This window comes from Mus caroli, chromosome 10, assembly GCF_900094665.2.
Source record: "Mus caroli chromosome 10, CAROLI_EIJ_v1.1, whole genome shotgun sequence".
Taxonomy (NCBI): domain Eukaryota; kingdom Metazoa; phylum Chordata; class Mammalia; order Rodentia; family Muridae; genus Mus; species Mus caroli.
In genome coordinates this window covers 16,415,557-16,424,107 of record NC_034579.1, presented here as the reverse complement: position 1 = coordinate 16,424,107, position 8,551 = coordinate 16,415,557, and the positions used below count along the sequence as shown (strand labels likewise).

Genomic DNA, 8,551 nt, shown 5'->3' with positions numbered 1-8,551 from the left:
GTGGGGTGAGATGTTCAAGTAGCTTGTTTCTGGTTCTTTGGAAACTGAGATTGCTGGGTCTCTAATGGAGGGAGGGTCAGAGGAGCTGTGTGCTCTTCTCTCCCCTACGGTTCATGCTTTGCTAGGTCAATATTGGGAAAGGGTCTGCTGTTCTCCAATTGTCTTCACCATGCTAGTTTTTTCTTTGCATAGCAGGAGTCTCTCCTGCCACACTTTAGATTTTCAATGTGTGGGCTGAGCAGGTCCTCTCACCCTTGTAAGACCCCAGACCATAAACCCTAGCGGAACTAATGTTTTATCTGAGGGTTGTCTCCTACATGTGTTGAGAGTATGGGAAGCATCCACAACTCTAAGATAATGACAGATTTAGACTTTCAAGACACTCCAAGTGTTCATCACCCAGCTGCAGGGATGCAGCTGTGGCTTGTAACTACACACCCTGGAACTTCAGAATTCCCAACCTCTCTAATAGTGACCGACGGGCACCTAGCTTCAGAGTCTAATCCACCTGCTGCCTCTGGCTTGGAACTACCACAGCCCAGAGTAATTCTCAGGGCTCTCTCTCCTTATGCACTTCCCAGTGTGACACAGGGTCCTGCCGCCTTCCTCCAGATCAGGATCTAGTCCTGCTCTCCAGAACCACCTACCCAGGCCTTCCCTCTCCCCATGCATGTGGCAGGCCACACTTAAGTTACATAGCAAACACTTGATCAGTGAACTGTTTCCCCTACCTTTAAATGATTTTCATAAATAAACCAATAAAACTAAAATATCCATTCATGACCAACCACATAAAACACTTCTGCAAAGTTAGGGGCTAGATAAACACCCAAAGACAGATATTGAGTGAAGAAGATACGTGGTAAGTAAGCAAAATGCTTAGAGACCCTAAAAGCAATGAGAGGAATGTGGGGGACTGGTGTTCAGGACGGTTGCCCTCACAGCAATAGGAAGAAAACTCTCTTAGGAGCCAAGAGGAGTACTTCTCCCAGAGTGGATAGTGCCTATATCTCTTGGAAAGATAGTCTACTGAGCCCTGGGGGCCAAAGTTGAGCACTTATAACCTCTCCCAAACCCCAGTAACAGTGTCCAAAACTTCTACTTTGTCCTCTGGTGGGGTTTTAGAGCAGTGGTTCTCAACCTGTGGGTCACAACCCCTTTGGGGGTCACATATGGTATATCCTGCATATCAAGTATTTACAATCCATAACAGTAGCAAAACTGCAGTTATGAAGTAGCAATGAAGTGATTTTATGGTTGGGAGTCAGTACAGCATGGAGAACTGTATTAAAGGATTACAGCGTCTTGGCTGAGAACAAGGCTGCTGGCCCTGGGCTAGCCCACAGTGCACAACAGGAAAATAAACAGCCAAGTCACTAACTAGTCAGAGAGCTGAAGTGCTTCAATGCTTTTTTTTTTTAACTTGGATAATATCTTATTTATTAACAATGTACTTTTAAAAGTTCAGTGTTGCCAGGTACACACACACACACACACACACCACATATTATCATGCATTGTACAGAATGAGTGCAAGGCCATGCTGGAGATACATAGTTATTCTCTATGCAAAGAGAAGAGAAGCCAAGCACCATGGAACACACCCTTTATTGGTATAATAAACATATGTGTATGTTTATATAACATATATGTATGTTTGTTAAACATATATATATATATTATATATTACAATGGAGACAGTGACACTTCTTTTTAACACACTTAACAAAAATAAAGTGCTAAGAGTGAAAAAACAAAAGAAATAAAGGCTTTTTTAAGATGTATTCATTTACTATATGTAAGTACACTATAGCTGTCTTCAGACACTGCAGAAGAGGGTGTCATATTTCATTATGGGTGGTTGTGAGCCACCATGTGGTTGCTGGGATTTTTGAGCTTGGGACCTTCAGGAAGAGCAGTCAGTGCTCTTAACCACTGAGCCATCTCACCAGCCCCAGAAATAAAGGCTTTTTAATATTGGATAAGATTAGAGAAAGTTTTTAAAACTACAACTGAGAATATTATACAATTTTTTTTTTTTTAGAAAAGAAAACTGGAAGCCACTCCCAAAACTACCAACTGCTTCTTTAGTATATCTCACTGGGGTAAGTCACTACCACTGGCTGTTTGACAATTTTGCCAGGAACCTGCATGATATTATTTTAGTACATTTGTATAGTACTTAATTATTATATCAAATCTTAATACTTTTTTGTAGAACATGATTTTAATATTTTTCACTGTTAATATTCAACAACAGAACAATTATTTTAAGATGTATTTCATTGTTATGTCTCCCTTTTCATTTCTTGTTTTATTATTTAGGATACTGTCTCTGTGCCCTCTGGTTAGTCTGGCTAAGGGTTTATCTGTCTTGCTGATTTTTTTTCAAAGAACCAGCTCCTGGTTTTGTGATTCTTTGTACAGTTCTCTTTGTTTCCACTTGGTTGATTTCAGCCCTGAGTTTGATTATTTCCTTCCCTCTACTCCTCTTGGGTTTATTTGCTACTTTTTGTCTAGAGCTTTCAGGTGTGCTGTCAAGCTGCTAGTGTAAGCTCTCTTCAGTTTCTTTTTGGAGGCACTCAGGGCTAGTTTTCCTCTTACCACTGCTTTCATTGTGTTCTATAAGTTTTGGTATGATGTGTCTTCATTTTCATTAAGTTCTAAAAAGCCTTTAATTTCTTTATTTCTTCCTTGACCAAGGTATCATTGTTCAGCCTCCATGTGTATGTGTGCTTTCCCTTGTTTTTGTTGGTATTTAAGACCAGTCTTAGTTCATGGTGATCTGCTAGGGTGCATGGGATTATTTCAATCAATCTTCTAATATCTGTTGAGGTCTGTTTTGTGACCGATTATATGGTCAATTTTGGAGAAGGTACATTGAGGTGCTGAGAAGAAGGTATATTCTTTTGCTTTAGGATGAAATGTTCTATAGATATCTGTTAGATCCATTTGGTTCATAACTTCTGTTAGTTTCACTGTGTCTCTGTTTAGTTTCTGTTTCTATGATCTGTCCACCCATTGCTGAGAGTGGAGTGTTGAAGTTTCCCACTATTATTGTGTGGAGTGAGATGTGTGCTTTGAGCTTTAGTAAAGTTTCTTTTATGAATGTGACTGCCCTTGCATTTGGAGCATAGATATTCAGGATTGAGAGTTCATCATGGTAGATTTTTCCTTTGACCAGTCTGAAGTGAAGTGTCCTTCCTTATCTTTTTTGATAACTTTTGGTTGAAAGTTGATTTTATTTGATATTAGAATGGCTACTCCAGCTTGTTTCTTGGGACCATTTGCTTGGAAATTGTTTTCCAACCTTTTACTCTGGCTTAGTGTCTGTCTTTGTCACTGAAATGTGTTTCCTGTATGCAACAAAATTCTGGGTCCTGTTTACATATCCTGTCTGCTAGTCTATGCCTTTTTTGGGGAATTGAGTCTATTGATGTTAAAAGGTATTAGGGAAAAGTGATTGTTACTTCCTGTTATTTTTGTAGTTAGAGGTGGAATTATGTTTGTATGGCTGTCTTCTTCTGAGTTTGTTGAAAGAGTACTTTTTTGCTTTTCCTAGGGTGTAGTTTCCTTCTTTGTGTTGGTGTTTTCCATCTGTTATCCTTTGGAGGGCTGGATTTATGGAATGATATTGTGTAAATTTGTTTTTGTCATGGAGTATCTTGATTTCTCCATCTATGGTAATTGAGAGTTTTGCTGGGTATAGTAGCCTGGGCTGGCATTTGTCTTCTCTTAGGGTCTGCATGACATCTGCCCAGGATCTTCTAGCATTCATAGACTCTGGCGAGAAGTGTGGTGTAATTCTGATTGGTCTGCCTTTATATGTTACTTGACCTTTTTCCCTTACAATACATTATAATTGCAGCTGTAAAGTGGCTCCCTCAAATTGCACATAACACATATACTAGCAAGGTGTCTGAGACAAAAATCACCATTTAAGGGAACAGGATGGATCCAGTTACAACCCAACTGAGTATATTTTAAATAGGGAATTTTGATTAAACACTTGAAAATCATAAGTCAAGGGAAGTGAGCTTTCAAGGTGTTTAGTGTGTGTGTTTGTGTGTGTGTGTGTTTGTGTGTATGTGTGTGTGTGTAACAACAATTAAAGGAAAAGAGTCCATGCCTTGGGAAGAGTTCATGGGAGGGGCTGGAGAGAGGGAAATGAAGAGGAACAATGATGCAATTACAATTTAAAAAATAAAAAATCACTATAAAATTTTTCCACGTGACTGAGGAGAGAGTTCCAGGGTGCAGCATTTACATGACATGCACAAGGTTCTGGTGTTCAACTCCAGTACAGAAGAAACAGACACTGTGAGCATTGGTGTGAGGTGTAACTGCTTGATGGCTCATTGACCTTGAGAGGTCATTAATATCCTATGATGAGACATTTCAGTGGGTCAGGATGCTAGCCAGCAAGCCTGAAAAACTTCCCTGATACCCACACAGTGGAAAGATTGGATCAGTTCCCTCAAACTGTCCTCTGCTCTTGACATGAGAATCATGGTGTGTACACCTACACACACACACACACACACTATATATATATATATATATATATATATATATGTATGTATATATATGTATATATATTATATGTATATATGCACAATTTTAAAAAATTAAGAAAACAAACCTATTTATGATGTAACACTAAAATGGCTTGTTTTTAAACTTTTGAAATAACTAATCAAGAGTATGTTCATCTTTACTTAAAATTTTACCCTACCAGCTGCTAACCTTGGACGCAAACACCTATCTGAGCAATATGTTAAACCATATCTTGAAGATCTTAAAGGTACTATGAACAACATGAATGCCCTAATTATTAATATGACTATTTGGAGCTGCAAATATAACTCTGAGGTAGGGTTCATGCTTCGAATGGCCCAGAATTTGACCTCTAACAACACAAAAATTAAAATGACCACTGTACCTGGGTAACAGCACTAATATCATTAAAGTATTTTTAGAATAAATATAGTGATAAAAATATTTAGGGAATTAGTCTTTAGACTTAGAAATGCCTTCAGAGGCAGGGAGAGGAGACCGAGAGTTAGCTCAATGCCATTTACCCACCAAGCATACGGTCTTGGATTTGTTCCCCAGCACAAGGGAGCTACAAATTCCTCAGTGTCTGAGAACAACACCTGCTTAAAATTAATTAAAAATAAACCACCTGAAAATCATGCCTATTGTAACCATGGTAGCCAATCACTGGAACCACCTGAGAATCACTTTCGTGGTAACCATGGTAACCAAACGTACTCTCCATCATCCCATTCACTCATTCCTTGGGCTTGTCTCTAATTCCTTGGCTTGTCTCTTGCTTGGCTACTTTCAAAAATCAAACTCCTCCTCAGAGGGCAAAGAATTACTCTCCTGAAGTTGTTTTCCAGAACGTGAGGAGGCAGTTCTTGGGTAGACACTTCTATGACACATGAACAAAAGGAAAAAACTCTGGACTCACTCACTAGACTCTGGTCACTAGATCCAGTGTGGTCAAGCAGTGTTAACCATGACCCCTCCCCTTGGGCCAGCTTGTGGTTCCAGTCAGGGCCAAAGAGCCATCCCATGGTCTAGGAGTGAATGGTTCCACTTTTCGGCTTTCGGCTTGGAGGAGGGTATGGTGAAACTTTCTTCGGTCACCTGAACCCAGGTTCATCCACCTTGGCCCCTAAGATCAGTCCTCTAGTCTGTCTCCAAAAAAAAGTTGGTGATGACATTGCCAAGGCTACTGGTGACTGGAAAGGTCTCAGGATTACAGTGAAACTGACTACCCAGAACGGACAGGCCCAGACTGAGGTGGTGTCCTCTGCCTCTGCCCTGATCATCAAAGCCCTCAAAGAGCCACCGAGAGACAGGACGAAGCAGAAGAACATTAAACACAGTGGGAACATTACTTTCAATGAGATTGTCACCATTGCCCAGCAGATGAGACACCGGTCTTTGGCCAGAGAACTTTCTGGGACTATCAAGGAGATCCTGGGTACTGTACAGTCCGTGGGCTGCAATGTGGATGGACGCCACCCTCATGACAATCATAGATGACATCAACAGTGGTGCAGTGGAATGCCCAGGTAGTTAAGAAGAAAATATTTCAATAAAAGACTATCTGATAAACAGAACAACAACAACAACAAAAAAAGAGTGACTAGTTGCTGGCACAGTGACACAGCCAAGGAGGCCTTAGGTAATCCTGGTTTAAATCATAGCTGTGAAACTCTCACAGATTTGAGCAATTAACCTGCATTATATTTTTTTTACTCCTTTGGATAAAGTCTGCTAGAAATCATAAGTGTGGTGGGCTTTCTCTTCTTTTTAATCGTATTTAAACAACAAAATACTTGACTTACAGAGAAAGCTAGGATTTGTTTTGTACCCCTGCTTAAAAGACATTTCCCTACATGTAACAACTATTTGTAAAAATGTTAAAAAAAAAAAAAAAGCTCTCCTTGGTTTTACAAAGATGAAGCATTAAAATCCTCCAATTAAACAAACTACAAGGACTTTTGTTTTGGGGTTTGTTGCTGCTGTTGTTAAAACAGTGAAAGCAGAGTGACCCAGTGGACTAAGAGCAGCGGAGTGAGTGTGCCACTGAGAAAGGGGCTATTGTCACAGAACCAGCACTTGCCTCCAAACGCTATACACACGTGTAAATCGTTTGTGTACAACAGAGTAAGACTAGGGAAGGATAAAGAAGGAACAGAGATGCCCCGAGGGTGCCAGGATGTGCTAGAACCAAACTGTCTTCCTAATGGAGAATGTGTTCTTAGTCTATCTCAACATCCTCACGTGAAGTTTTCCCTTCTGCAATACCTCCTGTCTGATGCTGGAACACATCCATACCTTCATCCTCCTGGTCCAACTGTTCAGGTGTGTTTCAGTGATTGGCTGCCATCAGATTGAAATCTGATCTGCCTCACCGACAAACCCTGTGGTTCACAATAGGCTTTCGTTAGCTGAGTGGTGTCTGCTTCTTAACTATCTATATACCATAGAACCATCTGCCCTGCCACCTTCTGATTGATAGGATCATTGTTCTTGGTCTTTCCCTGGGTTTCTTGTTGGCCGTGACCAGCACTGAATTCTCTTTGGGGGCTGCTTCACAAAAGAAGTACCACGCCCACACTGAAGGAGCACACACCACCAGTAACAGCAGCACACGGTGGCTGCAGTATGGGCCAAGCAGGGGTTGGGCTGGTTGTGCATATGGTGGGGTGGTTGTTTTCCCCCCAGTACTGGGTAGGGCCTAGATAGAATCTTGTGCATGCTGGGCAAGCACTGAGCTATACCCTCAGCCTTCTTTTCACGTGAGACAGTGTCTAAGTTTCCAGACTGACCCTGGCCATTCTGTGGCCCAAGCAGATCTTGAGTCTGCAGTCTTCTTGCCTCAGCCTTCCTGGTAGTTACAACTACAGTTCTGGGTCACCAGACCAAGCTAGTTTGGGATTTGTTTTTGAGGCAATCTCCTGTAGGCTGAGTTGACCTTAAATGCTTGATCCTCCTGCCACCATCTCTCAAATTCACAACCACACCCATCTTGGGCCCAGCCCTGAGTTTTAAATTCACATCGTCTGTTTTGACAAATGGGAAGCCATGTGTCAAAAGAGGTCTCATAGTCTAAGAGTGACATGCACCGATTACCAGTCAGGCTCTCTGGGTTTAATCACAGCTGTACCACTTGGTAGAAAATGACCTTAGGTGAGCTGCTTACGTGATACACACTCCACTGTCTTCAACTACAGAATGGGGACACCTCTTGAAAAGCTGTGCTAAATGGAGTAAAGTATATACCTAGTGACTGTCGGGCCTAGACAGAAGTAAAATGAATAAGACCCAGTTCCTATCCTTAGCAGAACCTGGTGAGACTGGGGAGAGCCAGCCCAGGAAGCAACTATTACAACAGATGCAGGAGTAGAGAGCAGCTCAGGGTCCCAGTCAGAGAGCAGGCAATGGTCATGTGTACCAATGGGCTTTTAAGGAAAATGTCTTGAAGCAGGAGTAGGGATCCTCATAAAAATAAAAATACCACCAGTGTGTCCTCTGGTGGAGCAGAAGTTGCACGCTGCCCTTGAACATGACAGAAGAACTAAAGCCACAGGGAATGGCCTATGCTGTAGGGTGGGGAAGCTTGTGAGTCGCTCAGACTGGAGGCAGACTGCCTGGGGTTTGAGTCTGGGCTCAGCACTATAATGGTATCATCCTGAGTCTAGTACTGACCCCTTCACGCCTCTGAGAAGGGAGTGTGATGGTCCCTTTGAGGGAGTTATGGGGAGGATTTAACAAATGAAAGTTTGTTAGAGTGCACAGTATTGTGGCTAATACAAATTGAATATTCACTGTTTAAATTAAGTGTCAATCAGCTGTTAAGATTAGTCATTCTCACAACCCTCTTCCGGTCAGAAAAGCACCGGGGCAGCTGGGGCGCAGGGTCTGCTGACACTCGCCAGCTACCCACAACACCCACCACAGGATCTTAAGACTTCTGGAGAGTGGAACACAGCTTCTGCTCCAATCCAATTGCACGCGGGACCAGAGACTG

At 41.8% G+C, this 8,551-nt stretch overlaps 1 pseudogene; it reads left to right on the top strand.

Moving 5' to 3' along the window:
* The first annotated feature begins 5,595 nt into the window (after positions 1-5,595).
* Positions 5,596-6,094, top strand: LOC110303434 (annotated as a pseudogene).
* The last annotated feature ends 2,457 nt before the right edge of the window (positions 6,095-8,551 follow it).